Below are 21,105 nucleotides of genomic sequence, written 5' to 3'. Positions count from 1 at the left end.
ACAAAACAAGCTGTAAACAAACAAATGCACAATAAAACAAAACAAACTATTTTGGATCCATTCGTTTTCACAAAGATAGCAAATTATGGACTTATATTTTATTATGCATTTGAAACAGCAAGATTAAGAAAATTGCTTCTTTATTTTCTTAATTTTGCTCTTTCAGCTGTTTAGTATATAGCTCCCTAATTTGGTACTTACTTTCTATATACAGTCTATATACATGCAGCATATACAGTTTATATACATGTAGCATATGCAAGCTGTAAACTATCATTCACCATTTTATTCCCTATTTTTTATTTTTGCTACTAAGCCACTAGATACTGGGGTGGCTACATCTGTGTAATAGTCAAATAAAAAGTGTGTGTGTTTTAACCCCTTAAGGACAGAGCTTCGGAAGCTTGTCTTTCACTTTGTGACAACGGCATTTTTTGCATTTTTTGCTGTTTGCGTTCAACTGCAATTTGCATTTGACTAATTTATTGCACCGACGCATATTATATACCGTTTTTTAAAGGACAGAAAGGGCTTTCATTTGATGTAACATATATATATATATATATATATATATATATATATACATGCTTATTTATTATAAAAAAAATACAGAAAAATGAAAAAAAATGAAAAATTTTGATTTTTTTTTTACAGTTTTTGCAATAATAATGTGTGCCTAATTAGTGCAGGTTAAGGAAAGTAATTAAAAATAAATTCATTTAGTTGTTCTGATTTACAGAATATATAATGTGTCTGGGATTTTCAGTTTTTTTTGGTAGTTACAGGTCACAAAGCACAAGGAGTAAAATAAACTTTTAATATGGAGCGATTTTAGAATTTGGTATGTTTGTCTTGTAAGCTTTATAGCCATAAAAGAAAACAAAATTGCCACACAACAGTATATATTTATATAAAGTAGACACCACAGGCTATTTACCTAAGGTTGTTTTGACACTTTCTACGTAGCCATTTTACCGCCAACCTCTGCTAAATATTGGAGTAAAATTGTGTTTTTTGGGGGTTTTCGCACACAAACTTATAACAAAGAACTTCTCATGTGTATGTTGTAAAGTTGGTGTGTGCTATTCCTGTACAAAGTTTTATTATGTGTTCAGTTACTTCTGCTGAGTACAACGGTACCCCCATTGTATGTCTTTGGCACTATTTGGTGAAGCTACAGTGCCATATAGGAGACCTGTCCTTTTCAGTATTCACAGTAGAATTTTGAGAGACGGATTTAATGAGCCTATAATTCCATTTGGGGTATTATAACAGTTTGACTGTTCAAAAAAAAAACCACAAAGGCCTACCATTTGTAAAAGTAGACACCCCAGGGTATCTCATAAGGTGCATATTGTGCCTTAACATGCCCCCATTTTTTTACCATTACATGCCAAAGTATGTGGTAAAAAAAAAATTTTGTGCATTTTTTACATACGGATTGCATTTTTGCTGGGCATTTTGTATATTTCATATGTGCCACTAAGTTCAAACCCCCCAAATTATGCTCAGCTAAGTCTTCTGAGTAAAAGGACACCCCCATTTTTTGTCTATGGCACTATTTCGTGAAGCTACAGTGCCATACAGGAGACCTGTCCTTTTCAGTATTCACAGTAGAATTTTGAGAGACGGATTTAATGAGCCTATGCTTCCATTTGGGGTATTATAACAGTTTGACTGTTCAAAAAAACCCCACAAAGGCCTACCATTTGTAAAAGTAGACACCCCAGGGTATCTCATAAGGTGCATATTGTGCCTTAACATGCCCCCATTTTTTTACCATTACATGCCAAAGTATGTGGTAAAAAATAATTTTGTGCATTTTTTACATACGGATTGCATTTTTGCTGGGCATTTTGTATATTTCATATGTGGCACTAAGTTCAAACCCCCCAAATTATGCTCAGCTAAGTCTTCTGAGTAAAAGGACACCCCCATTGTATGTCTATGGCACTATTTTGTGAAGCTACAGTGCCATATAGGAGACCAAGCCATATCAGTTTTTACCGAACTTTGAATTTTGACGCCGGGCCTAAGTGCAATTTCCAAGCATCTTCGCAGGTTTTAAATTCAAACTACCCTACAAAGGCCTACCATTTCTTAAAGTAGACACCCCAGGGTATTTCAAAAGGCATATTTTGAACCTTAGCGTGGGATCATTTTTCCGCTAGCGTGTACCAGGTGTAGTGGTAATAAGCGTTTTTTTCTGCCTTTTTGACACACAAAGTGAGTTTGCACAGTATATTTTGCAAACCATATGTGTACTACCACTGTATAATACTTCATATGTTGCTCAGCTATGTCTGCTGAGTACAAAAATACCCCCGTATGTACCTTTGCCAGGTATATGTGGACATCGGAAGGTCACATTTGGGACACAGCCATTCCATTTTTTTTTCCAACTTTCAATTTTTACGCTGTGCCCATGTCCCATTTTAGAGTATTTTATCAGGCTATATAATCCAAAATACCCCATAAAGCCATACCATTTCTTAAAGAAGACATCCCAGGGTATTTCAAAAGGCATATTTTGAACCTTAGCGTGGGATCATTTTTCCGCTAGCTTGTACCAGGTGTAGTGGTAATAAGCGTTTTTTCTGCCTTTTTGACACACAAAGTGAGTTTGCACAGTATATTTTGCAAACCTTATGTGTACTACCACTGTATAATACTTCATATGTGGCTCAGCTATGTCTGCTGAGTACAAAAATACCCCCGTATGTACCTTTGCCAGGTATATGTGGACATCGGAGGGGCACATTTGGGACACAGCCATTCCATTTTTTTTCAAACTTTACATTTTTACGCTGTGCCCATGTCCCATTTTAGAGTATTTTACCAGGCTATATAAACCAAATACCCCATAAAGCCATACCATTTCTTAAAGAAGACATCCCAGGGTATTTCAAAAGGCATATTTTGAAAATTAGTGTGGGATAATTTTTCCGCTAGCTTGTACCAGGTGTAGTGGTAATAAGCGTTTTTTCTGCCTTTTTGACACACAAAGTGAGTTTGCACAGTATATTTTGCAAACCTTATGTGTACCACCACTCTATAATACTTTATATGTTGCTCAGCTATGTCGGCTGAGTACAAAAATACCCCCGTATGTACCTTTGCCAGGTATATGTGGACATCGGAGGGGCACATTTGGGACACAGCCATTCCATTTTTTTTCAAACTTTACATTTTTACGCTGTGCCCATGTCCCATTTTAGAGTATTTTACCAGGCTATATAAACCAAATACCCCATAAAGCCATACCATTTCTTAAAGAAGACATCCCAGGGTATTTTAAATGGCATATTTTGAACCTTAGCGTGGGATAATTTTTCCGCTAGCTTGTACCAGGTGTAGTGGTAATGAGCGTTATTAAATGTATTTTTTTACTTTTTAAAACTTTTTTTACTTTTTAAAACTATTTTTTAAACTTTTGTTTTGCTTATTAATTTTTTTAAAGTTTCCTAAACTTTCGTAAAACTTTTTTTTACAGATTTAACATTTTTCTAAGCTTTTTTTTTACGTTAACCCCTAACTAGCAGTAAGCAGCACTAACAGTAAATTCACCATTTTCCCATAACTCCCACCCACCCCAGCTAGCAAAATATTTAATTATACAATATTTAAATTATTTAATTAAATAAATTTAACCCCTGAGGGTTACAAAATAAATAAAAGTTAATCGTCAGGGGTTAAAAAAAAATTAGATCACAGTATAATACTGTGATCTGTATTTTGATCACTGTAGGCAGTGATCGACTGGCAGGGAAGGGGTTAATTTTTATTTGGACTGGGTAAAGGGTTTATTTTTTTACATTTTTTACTTAAACGTTATTAAAACTTTTTTTTAACTTAATTTTTTAACTTTTTAAAGCTTATTTTTAAACTTTTTTTAACGTTAACCCCTAGTTAGCCTAATACTAAATCCCCCAATTCCCCACTAACTTCCACCCTCCCCAGCTAGCTAAATTTATAACTTTAAAATATTTAAATTAATTAATAAAAAAAATCAGATCATAGTAAAATGTAATCCCTGCCAATTGATCACTGTAGTCAGTCATCAATTGGCAGGGAAGGGGTTAATTTTTTATTAAAATGGGTAAAGGTGGGGTAAAGGGGGGTGGGATTTTAATTAAACTTTATTGTTTTGTCACCAGGGGGCAGGATCAACACTGATCCGTCTCCCTGCACTTTACACTGAACCCGGAAGTGCAGGGAGGCGGAGGTGAGTATAGACAGCACATGTGCCCGCTCTGGCATGCTGTCAGAGCGGGCACATGTACTTGGGCAGCCGGATCCGGTGCTCCCGGTCTGCCTCTAATGCAGAGGCAGACCGGAGCACCATTAACCCCACGATCGCCGCGATTGCGGCGATCTGGGGTTAATTTTAACGGGTGACGGACGAGGTCCGTCACTCGTCGTTAAGGCAATCCCCTGAGTGACGGACCTCGTCCGTCACTCGTCGTTAAGGGGTTAAACCCCATTATTTGATCTGATCACACACGTCCTGCAATGGAGGGTGGAGATTGTAATTGCATCTTGTAAGAAGCAGTGCAGGTATGACCAGGGTGACCAGGCATTTAAAGACAGAGCAGACTAATAGGAGGGACAGAACCAAACAGAGGTTATTTAAAGCACCATTCCCCATCCATAGAGCACTTCAGCTTGCTTACAACATTTTCTTAATTAGCAGTCAACCAAGTTCCTAGCCCAAATGTCCAATCCCAATCCCCAAAGAAGTCAGTATCCTGTTTGATATCCTGTACTAAGTCATGTAAATATTTACATGACTTATGTTTATAGATCATAGTGCCGTGGTCAGATAGATTAAAACAGCAAATACCCTCAACAGCTTCACAGTCATGTTTCATTTGTAAGAAGTCAATTGCTGCTCTATTCTCAAGGATTGCCTTCTTATTTGCCTGGGTGTCCATAAGTAACTCTTCTAGGGCCTGGGAAGTGACATTTAAACCCTTTGCAAGGGAACAGGCTACAACATTAACTACTTGGGTATTATACAGTGCTAAGCCTTGGACTCCTACCATAGAGTACGCAAGGGCAAAGTATTCAGATTTAGATAAGAGTGATTTCAGGGGTACGATATGAAATTAGGGTGTTTTTGACATCTCTTCTGTCTCTCTGCGGTTTGTGTAACTGGGTGGTTTCAGAGATCAGGTCAGATTTGGAAAACATGGTCATGGTTAGGTGCAGTGGTGTATCCTGGTTTTGTGCTGCCCTAGGCAGGACAAAACTCAGGCGCCCCCCTCCCACCCACGCCACCCTCACCCAACCCTCCCCCCCCCACCCGCGCCACCCCCACCCAACCCTTCCCCCGTCCCGCCTTCTAAATACACACACACACATTCACTGACAAATACGCATACACTAGGTAACAGAAACACACACTAACAGACACACTCACTAGCAGACACACACACACTCACACTAACAGACACACACACAGTCTAACAGACACACACACAGTCTAACAGACACACACTGACATACACACACACTAACACACACACACACAGACCCACACACTAACAGACACACACACACACACACATACAGACATACACACACACACACACACATACAGACATACACACACACACTAACAGACACACACACACACACACACACACACACACACATACAGACATACACACACACACACACACACTAACAGACACACACACAGACACACTAACAGACATACACACACTAACAGACATACACACACTAACAGACATACACACACACAAACACACACACAGACATACACACACACACACACACACACACAGACATACACACACACACACACACAAACTAACAGACACACACACAGACCCACTAACAGACATACACACACTTACACTAACAGACACACACACACAGACACACTAACAGACATACACACACACACACACACTAACAGACACACACACACACACACACACACACACAGACACACTAACAGACATACACACACACTTACAGACATACACTTACAGACATACACACACACAAACACACACACAGACATACACACACACACACACACAGACATACACACACACACACAAACTAACAGACACACACACAGACCCACTAACAGACATACACACACTTACACTAACAGACACACACACACAGACACACTAACAGACATACACACACACACACACTAACAGACACACACACACACACACACAGACACACTAACAGACATACACACACACTTACAGACATACACTTACAGACATACACACACACAAACTAACAGACACACACACAGACCCACTAACAGACATACACACACTTACAGACATACACACACACACACACTAACAGACATACACACACACACACACTAACAGACACACACAGACACACTAACAGACATACACACACACTTACAGACATACACTTACAGACATACACACACACACACTAACAGACACACACACACACACACACAGACACACTAACAGACATACACAGACATACAAACACACTCAATCACTCACATATTTAATACATTTTTTTTTTTTTAAATTTAACCCCCCCAGCCTCCTTACCTTTGGGAAAGCTGGGGGGGGGATATCTGTCTCCCTGGTGGTCCAGTGGCTGCTGGTAAGTGCGGGTAGGTGGGCGGCCGGCGAGGGAGCACTTTCTCTGAGCTGTCTGCTCAGCTCCCTCGCGCGCCGCAGAGTGAGGCTGGGAGGCGGAGCCGGAATATGACGTCATATTCCGGCTCCCAGCCTCACTCTGCGGCGCGCGAGGGAGCTGAGCAGACCGCTCAGAGGAAGTGCTCCCTCGCCGGCCGCCCACCTACCCGCACTTCCCAGCAGCCCGCCGGCCGCCCAGCATGCCTTGTTAGCCGCAAGGCTAACAAGGCATTTGCCCTGGGCATTTGGGGGCGGCTTTTTTTGCCGCCCCCTGAAAAATGCCGCCCAAGGCAAATGCCTTGTTTGCCTTGCGGCTAATACACCCCTGGTTAGGTGTGAGATTGCACAAGGACCTCCTGTAATGTTACCTGGGACATAAGCATAAGTAAAATTTCCACAGAAGAAAGTCCATCCTTCAGGGAGATAGACCTGGTGGTTGTAACTCATAACTTGGTGAGTTTTGGTACATTTCATAGTGGTGCTCAGGGCTCTACAATTTGTGGTATTTTTCCACCATGTTGGGCAAAACAGGGATTTAATATTAGGGTCTCTTGAACAATTACATGAAAAAGACAAACATATTTCAGCAGCTGTTACATTAATTGTCTTCAGGACTGGGGGGGGGGGGGGCTTGCCTACCAGTGGGTTGAAAGCATAAGATTGCACTTGTAGACTTTTATGGGGTCTATAGGTATGTAGGTACTTCCTCAAGAGTGAGATGGGGGTAGGGACAGCTATAAGACAAGATTGTATGGCGTTTTCAGCACTGAGGAGAGGGTTAAGGCAAAAGGACAGAAGAAATTTCCACCCGTGAGAATGGGTCCAGAAATTGGGACCGTCTCGTTGGTGGAAATATACACCTTGATGGACACTCCAGAAATGTCCTGGGGCTTAACCCCTATATATAGAAAGAACCAATGGAATACTCAAAGAGCTGGAAAGAACCAGACTGGTTGAGTATACTGCTGGAAATCAGAGGAAAATATAAATATAATAGCTGTGTAATCTGAAGAGTTGGTAATAGTATTAGATAAATAGAATAAATTGAGTCACATCTAATACAAAGTGCAATCTTGCCTTAGTGGCTCACCTCTATAAATGTCTCTCTAGAGATACCCTTCTCCTACTATGTACAACACATGCAACTGGCTAGTGACTTTATTAGGGCTATGTGAACGGTCAAGTCCAGTGGCTTATGGGTATGTTCAGTAGGTAATTGTCATGCAACTGACATGGGTGTCCAGGATGTGGTCAAACTATGTGCCCTACGTAGTTTAGGGAGTAAATTATGGCTACTGCTAGTCCCAGCATGATAGAATAGTCACACTATGTTCCCTACGTAGTTTAAGGAGTAACTAATGGCTACTGCTAGCCCCAGCATGATAGATAGCCTGTGAATACATAGACTAGATCATACTGAGTTCCCCCGACAAATAGATGAGGGACAGCATGTGGATACTGGCTGTGGAATGACTATCAAACCACTGTAGATGACTGTTCGGTCCCTCTCGAATCTGGTGCCAGGTAGTTGTAGCTCTAATAGGTAGAGGTTACATACAAAAAACAGGAGCTATTAAGCATGCATAGTTTAGTCCCATATATCGTCAAAGGAAAATAACCTTGGACCGGCACATAAATTGTGACCACCAGGCGAGAGGGAGAGGTGAAAAATAAAGATTTAAGGTGCCTCTATGTGCAGAGCCATACTTAGAATGTTGGTTGCCTGCACATAGTGATAGATAACCTAGTGAGGAAAAGAGTGAGGAAAATGAGCCCAGATGAGCCCGACACGCGTTTCGGTGCTGAGATGCACCTTCGTCAGGGGCTAACTGGAGACTGAGTCTCAGTCTCCTTTTACATGAATTTAGGTCCCGGTATCCCTAGCTCTGTCCAATCAGGAAGATGCTGTCATGCGAACCCCGGCAGTAGGCACATTTCAATGTGGCCGCTGCAAGGCATGCAAATTTATCCGGAAAAAATCAAAAACATTTTCGAATTCCACCAATACACAGACACATGAGGTCAACACTTTTTTCAATTGCCAAACGTCAGGTCTAATTTACCTCCTAACCTGTAGTTGCGGCCTCTTGTATATTGGTAAGACCTTTAGACCTTTTAAGAAACGAATTCTCGAACATGTGAATTCGGTGAACCCCTCTAGACACATAGATACGGTCATCTCTAGACACCTTAAATTTAGACATGATGGCACAGCACAGGGCCTACGTTTTAATGGTATTAAAAAAATTAAACTAGGCCCTAGAAAGGGAGATATAGACAGTAAACTACTCCAAAGGGAGAGTTACTGGATCTTTACATTGAAAACCCTCTCCCCATTTGGTCTAAATGAAGGATTCTCGTATACCTCCTTTATATGAACAACCTTATATCACCTGTCTACCAACTTGAGCCAAGTGTGTTACGATATCCTGACACTCAGGCTCTGCTACGAAGTGGTAGTCAAGGCAAACTCTGAGGTTATCCACAACCATAATCACTATCATCTGGGCTGCATTCCCCTCTAAGCCTAGTCGGTAGACTCCATACATGTTCAAGCACGCTTTATCAATCAACACATTAAAGCACTATGTGTAAACTGTATATTCTGTAAATATGTATATAGAATAATTCTTCCTTTCCTTTAAACCGTATCTCCTAGCGTCCAACGAACATCTGTCCCAATACATAGCATTCCGCTCTTCCGCTCTACCCCTCATCCATACCACAACCTAACCAGGCTATGGATATCTATAACCGCTATCCACAATGTGATTGGGGCCCAATAAGGTAGCCATCTATGCACTGCCCTAAGGATCTGAAACATAATACATAGCAGCCCTGGGTCTATAACTAGAAGATCCTAATGCTGTAGATCCACTATTTAGTGAGCTACATACTTTAAAATTCCTAGGTGCATGCTACGGTATGAGCTAGATTATAGCCATACGATTAAAAGGTATTTGAAGGGTGGTAGGGGCCTCTTGTCCTATATAGATCATACATTATAATGCAGAACCACTTCCATCAATACCAGAAGAGCTACAATAAAAACCCTTATTCGACCATAAGTCTAAACCCATGTAATATACACAGCCTAAATGGGGAATCTGAACAGATACAATCCAATTGGGATACTTATATTGCCACACTGGTAACCAGAATAGATACATTCTAACCGGGACATCTTGTAAACCCCGGGAAACGATGGAGGGCAAGAGCCTTACACTGGGTACTTTATCTCAGATGACGGTACCCTTATTGGACTCTCACGGTGGACAATACTTCCAACGACGTGCATGGGAACGTACTCGTTCTCTCTCAGCACGCAGCGGGTTAAGTAAAGCCGTGATTACCCCGGATTCTGGATACACTGTCTCTGGGCAGTATAGCTGGATTAAACCTCACAGCTAACTTTGTATCCAAGGACGTGCACAGACTCTCTCAGCACTTAGCGGGTTAAACAGCTCCCAGAGCACTAACACTATGAGTGACAGCTAGGATTAGCATAATGATCACATGACGATCGGGAATCTGAATGCGCATGACAGCATCTTCCTGATTGGACAGAGCTAGGGATACCGGGACCTAAATTCATGTAAAAGGAGACTGAGACTCAGTCTCCAGTTAGCCCCTGACGAAGGTGCATCTCAGCACCGAAACGCGCGTCGGGCTCATCTGGGCTCATTTTCCTCACTCTTTTCCTCACTAGGTTATCTATCACTATGTGCAGGAAACCAACATTCTAAGTATGGTTCTGCACATAGAGGCACCTTAAATCTTTATTTTTCACCTCTCCCTCTCGCCTGGTGGTCACAATTTATGTGCCGGTCCAAGGTTATTTCCCTTTGACGATATATGGCACTAAACTATGCATGCTTAATAGCTCCTGGTTTTTGTATGTAACCTCTACCTATTAGAGCTACAACTACCTTGCACCAGATTCGAGAGGGACCGAACAGTCATCTACAGTGGTTTGATAGTTATTCCACAGCCAGTATCCACATGCTGTCCCTCATCTATTTGTCGGGGGAACTCAGTATGATCTAGTCTATGTATTCACATGCTATCTATCACGCTGGGGCTAGCAGTAACCATTAGTTACTCCTTAAACTACGTAGGGAACATAGTGTGACTATTCTATCATGCTGGGACTAGCAGTAGCCATAATTTATTCCCTAAACTACGTAGGGCACATAGTTTGACCACATCCTGGACACCCATGTCAGTTGCATGACAATTACCTACTGAACATACCCATAAGCCACTGGACTTGACCGTTCACATAGCCCTAATAAAGTCACTAGCCAGTTGCATGTGTTGTACATAGTAGGAGAAGGGTATCTCTAGAGAGACATTTATAGAGGTGAGCCACTAAGGCAAGATTGCACTTTGTATTAGATGTGACTCAATTTATTCTATTTATCTAATACTATTACCAACTCTTCAGATTACACAGCTATTATATTTATATTTTCCTCTGATTTCCAGCAGTATACTCAACCAGTCTGGTTCTTTCCAGCTCTTTGAGTATTCCATTGGTTAAGGCAAAAGGAGGTTCAATTAAAAGCCTTTGCTATCTGCATCCATATATTTCCCTGCCATGCATTATTATCTTATGGTCTTAAGTCAGAGTATCATATCTGAACAGAGCATACAATGGTAAAGGATAAGAACAGCTTCATGTCGGTGAATCAGTCAGAGTGACTTGTTTACAGTGACTGGCGTGTATCCACTTGGCTTTTCCTTCTAGTTTCACTGAGGAAGCCGTAGTCAGGAGCACTTGGAATAGACCGTCAAAGCGTGGTTCAAGACCTTTCCTCACATGCCTCTTCATCACCACCCAATCCCCAGGCTGCAGTTTGTGAGTTGCAGAATCAGATTCTGGAAATGGAATGGAATCAAAGACTTGTTTATGCACCCTGCCTAATCTTTGGTGTAGGGCCTGTACATAGGCAGTCATACTACCATGCTGCATCTGGAGGGTCTGAGGGAAGTAGAGGCCTGTCTTTGGGGCACATCCAAACAGGATCTCAAAAGGGGATAGGTCATGTCTGTAATTGGGGGTGAATCTCATAGCCAAGAGTGCTAGGGGAAGGCATTCAGTCCAGAGCTTCCCTGTGTCCTGCATGGCTTTTACAATCTTGTTCTTTAAGGTGCCATTTGCCCTTTCTACTTTCCCACTACTCTGGTGGGGTATAAAGGGTGTGGAAGGCCTAAATTATGACTACTTTTTTTTATCAGTATTTGCAGCGTGTGTTTGTAACAGTGTAAATTATGAGACAATAATCATTTTGTTTGTTTTTTAGTTTCTCCCCTGAGACTGATTAGTGTTATCTTCAGGAGGGAGAGGAAAGAGGACTAGCCAGGAAAATGGAGTGGACTGGGTTAGAATGACCAACTCAGAAATGACAGTATAAACACAAACATATATTGCTACCCATACCTTCTACTCGTATTGCTCCCAACACTGTTACACACACATTAAAAATGTTACGGAAAGACTTACCGTATATACTCGAGTATAAGCTGAGTTTTTCAGCACATTTTTTGTGCTGAAAAACCCCAACTCGGCTTATACTCAAGTCAATAGTCTGTATTATGGCAATTTACATTGCCATAATACAGACTGGGGGTTGTGGGGGCTGGCAGCGAGCTTACTTACCTGTCCTGCAGCTCCTGTCAGCTTCCTCCTCCTCTGCGCCGTCAATTCAGCACCTCAGTCAGCTCCCAGTGTAAGTCTCGCGAGAGCCGCGGCTCTCGCGAGACTTAGAGTGTGAGCTGACAGAAGAGCTGAACTGACGGCGCGGAGGAGGAGGGAGCTGACAGGAGCTGCAGGACAGGTAAGTAAGCTCTCTGCCAGCCCCCCTCTCCCCCCCACTGAACTGCCAATGCTGGACCACCAGGGAAGGAGAGCCCCCCTCCCTGCCATATATCAAGCAGGGAGGGGGGACGAAAAAAAAGATATATTAATAATAATAATTCAATTAATAATAAAAAATAATAATGATGAAATTAAATAAATAATAAATAATAATTAAAAAAAATAATAAAAAAAAATAAAAAAAATTGCCCACCCCCACCAAAGCTCTGCAACACACACACACACACACACACACTGCACACATACACACACACTGCACTCATACACACACACTGCATTCATACACACACTGCACTCATACACACACACTGCACTCATACACACACACTGCATTCATACACACACTGCATTCATACACACACTGCATTCGTATACACACACTGCACTCGTACACACACACTGCATTCATACACACACACTGCACTCATACACACACACTGCACTCATACACACACACTGCATTCATACACACACTGCATTCATACACACACTGCATTCATACACACACACTGCACTCGTACACACACACTGCATTCATACACACACACTGCACTCACACACACACTGCATTCATACACACACACTGCATTCATACACACACACTGCATTCATACACACACTGCACTCATACACACACTGCACTCATACACTCACACTGCATTCATACACTCACACTGCATTCATTATACACACACTGTAAATAAATATTCAATTAATATATTTTTTTTAGGATCTAATTTTATTTAGAAATTTACCAGTAGCTGCTGCATTTCCCACCCTAGTCTTATACTCGAGTCAATAAGTTTTCCCAGTTTTTTGGGGTAAAATTAGGGGCCTCGGCTTGTATTCGGGTCGGCTTATACTCGAGTATATACGGTAACTGCATAATTTTTTTATAAAAAATTAGTTTTTTTTCCTGTCTGCAGCACTGAAAACCACTGATGTTTATTGTATCTTTTATGTGCTCTCTTCCTTTGTTTATATATACATATACTAAACTTTTTATCATTAAACCTTAGAATATATTACTACACAATTGTACTTGACTGATCAGGTTGAAATATCACTTTTGATATTGCACCATTGTTGCACCATTGTATCTAGTTTCCAAATATTAGGACAGAGGGTTTTGCTTATATACATGTTTATGATATACCGTAGTTATTTCTCATTTAAAAGAAAAATGCTTATTGTCTCATAAGGTTTGTTTAACCCCTTAAGGACCAAACTTCTGAAATAAAAGGGAATCATGACATGTCACACATGTCATGTGTCCTTAAGGGGTTAAAGTGTTCTTAAATAGAAGGAGGATAAAACTGCATTATACATCTTGTAAGTAGATATACAATGTTATAGTTACAGTCATATTGTAGTCTAGGTTGAAAAACAATCAAGACCCTTTGAAACCCTAATTTTCTATTGTGTTAATTCACCAAATAAATAAATAAAAAATTGAAGGCATGGATTAAAAGGGGGGAGGGGAAGGGGGGGAAGTCCTTCTTTCACCATAATGGCATTTAGATTATGCCTTGGATAAACCCTCATAGCTTTTAATTATAACCATAAAATGTTTCTCCAAAATAATGACATCAATTCATTTTTGATATATAAACTCTGGTGTAAAACAACTAATAACACTAAGTAGGCTTGGCACTACTCCAAATCTAACTCAAAAGGTAAACAATGCTTGGGTGCTATAATCCACGTTGTAAATATAATTACTGTAAACAAAGGGTACACTTACAGGTCTTTTTAACCCCTTAAGGCAGTGGTAGTCAACCTTTTTTTACCTACCGCCCACTAATGCATCTTTTTGGTTGAAAAAATGTCCTTACCGCCAACCAGTTTTCGCGCAAATGCAGAATATTTTTTAGAAAGGAGGGTGTTTAAAAAAAAATATGTACGTACATTTAGCTTTTTATGTCTACTTAATGCAGGTTTATAAGGTTTTAACTTTATAAAGTAAATTGAAATTACCTTTACTAGTAATTAATGAGATCCTTGAGGTTGATGCTGCGAGACTAAATATTTGATATCTGGTTCGATTTTCGTAAGGAACAAACGAAGGTCTCTTTCAGTGATATTCAGACGACTTCTCTGTTTGCGCATAATATGATTTCTCATTTGTGCGTCAGCTCATCTCCCTCCTCAATTCCCCTCACCACCTTTTTTTTCCCTTTTTTCTATTTTTTAACCTTCCTTGTAGCAATGCCCAGTAGGAAGGCTGAGCTAGGTAGCCCACTATAACAGACAGGCACACATACAGACACACAAACATGACACACACACATACAGGCACACACACACACACACGACACACATACATACATACACGCACACACACGACACATACATACACACACGACACACATACATACACACATACAAACACATACAAGACACATATACATACATGCACACACACAAGACATACATAGACACCCACACATGCAGACACACAAGACACACATATATACAGACACACACACATACAAAGACACACACACATTATATTTAAGTCACCCTCCTGTTTCCTACCTTTAAGGTGCAGGAGGGTGACTTATTTTTATTATTTCACTTTTGATAGGCTGTGTATTGCGTCATCGAAAGATAGCACTCCTCTGGTCATTTTTATTTTCAATGACTGTGTTTTTGTATGGCTTTTAAGGCTTCTGGTTATTATCTGTCCCAAAGTGCAGGCGGGCTTTTACTGCAGATGGAGGCACAGAGGTTATCTATGACAAAAAAATGTTCTAAGATGTAATTTCTAGCAAAGCAGACATATCCAAGAGGTTTATATCAGAATGGCGTTGACAATATGGCTGGAATAATTCACATTTTTAGGTTGTGAAAACTTCTAGACGAGGCATGCGTTTGTGATTATTTCAAATGGAAATTCATTGGAATTTCTTAATTTAAAACAGAAACAGACATACACACATACAGACACACATACGACACACACACAGACATACAAGACACACACACACAAGACACACATACAGACACATACAGACACACAGACAGGCACACATACACACAAAGACACAGACAGGCACACATACATACACACAAAGACACAGACAGGCACACATACACACACACACAAGACACATACATACAAACAGGCACACATACAAACAGACACACACAGACATGCACACATATATACAGACAGACACACACACACAAGACATACATACAAAGACACATACAGACAGACACACACACAAGACATACAAAGACACACACACACAAGGCATACCTACAAAGACACACACACACATTAGATTTAAGTCACCCTCCTGTTTCCTACCTTTAAGGTGCAGGAGGGTGACTTTCCCTGGGGTCCAGTGGTGGCTCAGGTGGATGGGAGTCAGAGTTCCCACTCTGACTCCCTCTGCTTCCTCCCGCGCGGCTCTCAGTTTTAGCTGGGAGGAGTGACCGGGGAATCACTTCCTCCCAGCTCTGTGATGTCATCACAGGGGGCCCAGTTGCGCTGTTAAAGCGCCCAGCGCTGACCGGGCCCCCTCACAATCCACATCCATCGGGTGGCCCTGACAGCATGGGCCACCCGATGGACCCCTCTATATGCGGCCCCGGCGGTTTGCCGCGCGGGCCGGGGCCGCAAATGGTCACGGCGGTACCCAGTCGCAGGAGTACCGCCGGCTCGCACCCGCCCGCCCGGTCGTCAAAACCTGGAAATCCCTACCGCCCACCTGGAATCCTAAAACGCCCACTAGTGGGCGGTAGGGACCAGGTTGACGACCCATGCCTTAAGGACTGAGCCAAATGTACAAGTTGTGAACAGAACAAAATGTAAACAATACCTGACATTTGCGCTATATGTCTGTCCAACCGTAATTCACCTCTTTCCTATTAAATGCACCCCCCCTTATTATATATCATTTTATTCAGGGGAAACAGGGCTTTCATTTAGTATCAAATATTTAGCTATGAAACATAATTTAATATGAAAAAAATGGGAGAAAATAAGAAATGTTGTTATTTTTTTTAGTTCTACATGACATTTTAACTGTCAATGTCATAATACTGTTTGCTTTTACTGCAATAAAATACACATATTTGTATTCAGCAAAGTCTCACGTGTAAAACAGTACCCCCTATGTACAGGTTTTATGGTGTTTTGGGAAGTTACAGGGTCAAATATAGCACGTTACATTTGAAATTGAAATTCACCAGATTGGTTATGTTGCCTTTGAGACTGTATAGTAGCCCAGGAATTAAATTTACACCCATAATGGCATACCATTTGCAATAGTAGACAACCCAAGGTATTGCAAATGGGATATGTCCAGTCTTTTTTAGTAGCCATTTGGTCACAAACACTGGCCAAAGTTAGCGTTAGTATTTGTGTGTGAAAAATGCAAAAAACGCCAATTTTGGTCAGTTTGTGTGACTAAGTGGCTACTAAAAAGACTGTACATACCCCATTTGCAATACCTTCGGTTGTCTACTATTGCAAATGGTATGCCATCATAGGGGTAATTTTCATTCATGGGCTACCATAGGGTCACAAAGGCAACCTAAGCAATCTGGCAAATTTGAATGTGAAAAAAATGAAACACAAGCCTTATATTTGACGCTGTAACTTTTTAAAACACCATAAAACCTGTACATGAGGGGTACTGTTGTACTCGGGAGACTTCGCTGAACACAAATATTTGTGTTTCAAAACAGTAAAAAGTATTGCAGCAATAATATTGTCCATGTAAGTGCTGTTTGTGAGTGAATAATGCAAAAAACTTCACTTTTACTGGCGATATCATCGTTGTAATACATTTTACTGTTTTGAAACACTAATATTTGTGTTCAGCGAAGTCTCCCGAGTAATACAGTACCCCCCATGTACAGGTTTTATGGTGTCTTGGAAAGTTATAGGGTTAAATATAGTGCTAGCAAATTAAATTCCCTATACTTTCGGCATGGGTTGTCAGGCAGGTCCCGCTAATTGTAATTAATTAGGATACCTAATTATGTAAAAATATTACATAAATATATGTGTAGAATTAATATATGTATATATATATACATATGTGTATATATACGTATTTATATATATATATTTTTTTTATATTTTTATTTATATATAGGTATATATATATAGTGATATATACGTATATATTTATGTATATATATATATATATATATATATTATTTCGTTCTACGTGTATTTTGATATAAATATATATTAATATCACAATATTAATAAGGGGTTAATTCTTCAATGGTGTTTATTTGTCGTGGTAATAATCCAAATCAACTGTGCATAATAATAATCGTGTCTGTTTTTTATATGTTATAATTACCATTATGTTTGTGAATATAACAAATAAATTATATAAAAAGCTATGCTGAGATTGGTACTAGATAGGCAGATATCCATTTCAGTTATATATATCTGAGGCTCTTTTCTTTTTTTTATTCAGGGAAGGAAAGATAAGGTTTGAAGTGATTTCCGGTTGTCCTGTCATTCTCCTGCGGTCTGATAAGTCTCCGAAATCCCATATGGATGTATAACAAGCAAATGACTAGCGCGATGGACACTGCACCAAAATTGTAAACTGCACCAAAATTGGGAAAACATCTTAAACCCAAAAAATCTTAAACCCAAATTTGTATAAATTAACAAGAAGGAATTGTCTCTTTTTCAGAATCTTGACAACCCTGTCTTGAGTAAATTTGGAAGAATTCCTTATTCTGATATTTGCCAATTATATTAGAAAAGAAAAACATTATTTGAGAAAGATAATTTCTGCAACTGTATATGATATGCAATATAATAAGTATACCATACTTTTATTAACTATGGATTAGTTCCTTTCTTTATATAAGTATTATCCAAGTTGTAATTTCATTTTTTTACATGTCACATTTTAAAAAAAACATTTTCCCTTTCAAGTAGAAATCTTAAAACCTCATTGATCTTCTCTTAAAATGTTTTGAATGTGATTCAATCCCAGTTATAATTTTCCTAACAATTATGTTAACCTCATTGTTCCTTAGACTGTAGATTAAGGGATTCAGGAGTGGTGTTATAAGTGTATAAAAAACAGCTATTGTACCATCTAGTGAAGAACCAGCATAAGGACGCATGTAAATAAACACACATGGAACATAAAATAACAAAACGGCTGTGAGATGGGAGGCACACGTTGAGAAGGTCTTCTTTCTTGCATGCGCAGTCTTGATTTTCATAATGGCTGAAAGAATATGGACGTAGGAAGTCAGAATCAAGATAAAACAGACCAAAGCAACTGTTCCAATATTGATTAATGTCACAGTCTTGTTCAGTGTAGTGTCTGCACAGGCCAACTCCAGCACTGGGATAATGTCACAGAAGAAATAGTTTATCACATTGGGACCACAGAAAGGAAGTTGAAAAGTCAGTATTGTGTGAGTCATTGAGTGCAAGGAACCTGTCAACCAGGATCCAAATGATAGACACATGCAGATCTTCCAGCTCATGATAGAGTTGTAGTGCAAAGGATGACATATGGCAGCATACCGATCATATGCCATGACAGTGTATAAGAAGCACTCTGAGCTGGCCAAAAAGTGGAAAAAATACAACTGGGATGCACATCCACTAAATGAAATGGGCTTAGCAGATATGAAGTTTTCCAGAAGTTTTGGCAAGGTAACAGACGATAGGCAGATATCTAGAAAGGAGAGATTTGTAAGGAAAAAATACATAGGGGTATGGAGGGAAGGTGTCCTTTTAACCACTGTGACCAATGTAATGTTTCCAAACATAGTACATATATAAATAAGTGTGAAAACCATCACAAAATAAAGTGTAAAGTTATTGGAGTGAGGAAGTCCTCTAAGAATTCAGTCAGTGTGGAGGAGTTTTTTACTATCCATCACTTGATCATCATTGCATCCTGAAAACTAAGCCAATTTATCAAATGACAAATTTTCATTCAGGAAAAGGCATCATTAGTGATTTGTGAAAAAGACCTTGTGATAATACATTTTCAGAGAAACCTAAACTCCCGCACTTCACAATAGTCATCTTGAGGGATCCTTGAGATACGGATGAATTTGAGGATAGATGTGGAAAATAAGTAAACTATCACTTTTTAAAATGAAATAATGTGCATATTCATAGATCTATCAAAATGTATGTGCATTTGTTTTTCTGATCTTAAATTAATACAAGACCTTTAAATGCATTCTACTTCATTCCCTCTTGGATATTTGAAGTTCAGTTTATCTGTTAAGGGAATAATATCTCTTATTTGTGTCTGGGGATCAAATTATTTGAGAGGTCTGAATCCAAAATTTGAAACATTTGATAATTCAACAGCATCTTTATGTTACTGGTAACGGAGCATATTTTCTATGAATGATTACTTAATTTTAGGTTCACAAAGATTCCATAAAAATTTTAGGCATTTTTTAGATGTATCTAAAAATCACTGTATCACTGTATTTGTTTTACGATGTCTCAAGGGTTGTTCAGGACTTCAGAATTTTACCACATGACAGGAGGCTTCATATTTGCATATCTTTCTTTACTGAAAACTCCAGCAGCATAGAAACAGTAACAACCAATCAGAGAAAAGATATGTTGCCCATAAAAGGGCCTGTCTATGACATCACTTCCTCTTTCTTTGCTGCTCCAGCCATCAACAGGTCAGAGTACTTTTGCCTACTGCTTAATTTTATGTATATGCTATCTGCTATGTTTATTGTGTACTGAATTATTTTGTTTTATTCTTGCCCTGACTACCTGTACCTGTTCCCCTCACTGTCTCTATCCCTGTGCTCTGTTATATTTTTTCTCCCTTTAATGTTTGTCCGTGCCACGCTCGCCACGCGGACCTGCCTCTACCGCACACAGGGTCTGGTGGGGACGGGTGGAGGGTAGCCGGGGTTTACTGTGTAGTTTCTGCCACATTTACTGCATTTCGCTCGCGGCCCCGTGGGGAACTCCTTCCCCACGCGGCCGGCGGCCATCTTGGATCTTGCGGTTATCGCGAGATCCGCGGCGGCCGTTCTCTGCGGTTCGGTAATCACCCGACCACCGTAACGATACCGGGAATTGCCCTCAGGGTGATTCCCTGGTTCTCCCTCAGCCCCCTTCGCTGCTTGTGCATGGGAAAATATCTGTAACGAGTATATACCCCTACACGCAGGATCCAGCAAAACAGAAGACAGCACAGAGGAGAGATACGTCTACCGGACCTGTCAGACCTTCCGGCATTCGCTAACCGTGGACTTCCGGGTTCTCGGAGCGCGGCCACTCCCCCTCCTATGACGTGGTCGTTCCCAGGGTTCATAGAGAGACCGCGTCAACACCACAGTGCTGGATCAACTCGAAAGCTCCCGCGAACTTCAAACTAAATATTTACTTCTACTGTGCATCGGACCCGGACTGTTTAATCGTTTACCCTCCTTCTCCTCTCCTACGACCTCGGACTGTTTCTGGATATTCTCTTGCCTGCTGCAACCTCGATTCTCTGTGGAATCTCTATCACCAATTTGGATTATCGCTCCTTCATAAGTTAAGTAAACCAG

At 40.3% G+C, this 21,105-nt stretch overlaps 1 pseudogene and 1 gene segment (V, D, J or C); both read right to left on the bottom strand.

The window, feature by feature from the left end:
- LOC134611206 (M1-specific T cell receptor alpha chain-like) overlaps nt 1-21,105 on the bottom strand; it is a 227,797-nt gene that overhangs the window by 58,291 nt on the left and 148,401 nt on the right.
- Nucleotides 18,490-19,446, bottom strand: LOC134610492 (olfactory receptor 10G4-like; annotated as a pseudogene).

The sequence above is a fragment of the Pelobates fuscus genome, chromosome 5 (assembly GCF_036172605.1).
Source record: "Pelobates fuscus isolate aPelFus1 chromosome 5, aPelFus1.pri, whole genome shotgun sequence".
In the NCBI taxonomy this organism is placed as follows: Eukaryota; Metazoa; Chordata; class Amphibia; order Anura; family Pelobatidae; genus Pelobates; species Pelobates fuscus.
Note: the sequence above shows the minus strand (reverse complement) of the source record. Positions and strands in the feature narration are given on the sequence as shown.